This window comes from Morone saxatilis, unplaced genomic scaffold (assembly GCF_004916995.1).
Source record: "Morone saxatilis isolate NCDOM2014 unplaced genomic scaffold, NCSU_SB_2.0 Contig18, whole genome shotgun sequence".
NCBI lineage: Eukaryota > Metazoa > Chordata > Actinopteri > Moronidae > Morone > Morone saxatilis.
In genome coordinates, this window is record NW_023339740.1 from 1,975,619 (window position 1) to 1,977,297 (window position 1,679).

Here is a 1,679-nt window from a genome sequence, read left to right on the forward strand (position 1 = left end):
CTGGCTCCCTACTACTGCTCACTGCGTTTTCTGTTAACAAATGAACATACACACACACACACACACACACACACACATCTTTGCAGTCCTCATTAGCTCTAAGTGTGTTTTTGAGGCTGAACGCCTTTTCACTACAGACCTGATTTGTCTGCCTGATTTCCCTTTCATTTAACTCTAGCACCACAGTGAATGTGTGTGAGTGAGTGTATCCTGTCTTCGTTTCAATCAGGCTGTATAATACAACACTTAACCAAACCAAATGACACGTCTGCCTGCTTTGACTTGAGGCGTAAATTACCCATTATTAGAGTCAATGTCATTTCTGTATGGAAAATGACATCCATTGATTTGTCTAAGTCTCCTGCATTTTTGTCAGCCTGCTTTGCAGCTGTTCCGCAACTAATTTGAAGGTTGCTTTTTAGAAAAAGGGCTTGAATGCACCTCAGATTACTTTGTGCTAAGCTGTGGAGAGTGGTACTGTACAGCCCCACAGCAGTGAAACTGATATTGATTAGTGGTACTGTTAAAAGGTGCTCACTATGGACAACTATAATTCCTTGCATAGGGTTTTATTTATTTTTATAAAATAAGACCTTTATATTTGGACATGAGTACCTCTTTCTGTCTCAGTTGTGGCTGAAGTTGTAAAATGCTTTCTTTTATATGTATAGTGTGTTTGATTTAAATATGGTAAAGTGGTGACATTAACTGAAGAAAATTGGTGTAACATATATCATACATTTTTGTTCACTGTAAAACTTATTCTGAAGCCCAATCAGACCAAATTGTTTGAATTTAATTTGACTGATATTAGGTGTTTTCTATTGAGTAGCATAGTCAGGCTGCTGTTCTTGAAGTGTCTCCAGTCTGTATTCCCATTTAATTTTTTTCATCAACCAGAGCCTGCTGCTAGGGGGTCTCTCACATCAAAACATAACAAAATATGTAGTTTGTTGAGGTTGTGAAGTAGTGTGGGATCATGGGAGTTTTTCATCTTTGTTGAGCAACCACCATTGCTTGATGAAAATCTATCTGAAGTGACTTGAAAATTTGATTCATGTTATGTTTAGTAATGTTCGACGACTTCCTTCCTCACTCCCTGACGTATCCTGTGTTTACCCAGAAGTTATAGCAAGAGGCAAGTAGGAATCCCACCATGTTATCTTTTTATTCAGGTATAAAATTATCACAATGATTGAACAGAAAGATTTGGAATAATGTAAGTACACAACTCAACTACATATAGAACACAGATCTAGTGTTGGAACTGTTAAATGTCATCAATGATGCATAGTACAGAAACACAAGACTCTCCTAGATAACATAACGATCATACAGATTTACATAAGGATCACCAGTTTCAATACTTTCAGCTTTGTTTCTGAGAAATCATCTTTTGTTCCTAATTTTGGCATAGTCTTTATTACGGTGCCAATGAGGAGAAAACCCATGTCAGAGGTGCAAATTCAAAATGCTTTGTTAAAAATAGTTGCGGTTTTCAACAAAATTGAAACTAAAAGTTAATTGACTTAGACTGAAGTCAGTTTTCTCAACAGCATAAGCATTAGCTTCTGCCCACTGTCAGCAGTGCACGTGACAGCATTTTAAGCTTGGTGGATGGATTTTTCTTGCCAAAATGTACCTTTGGAGTGGGAAGTAACTCATTACCAGTAATAATA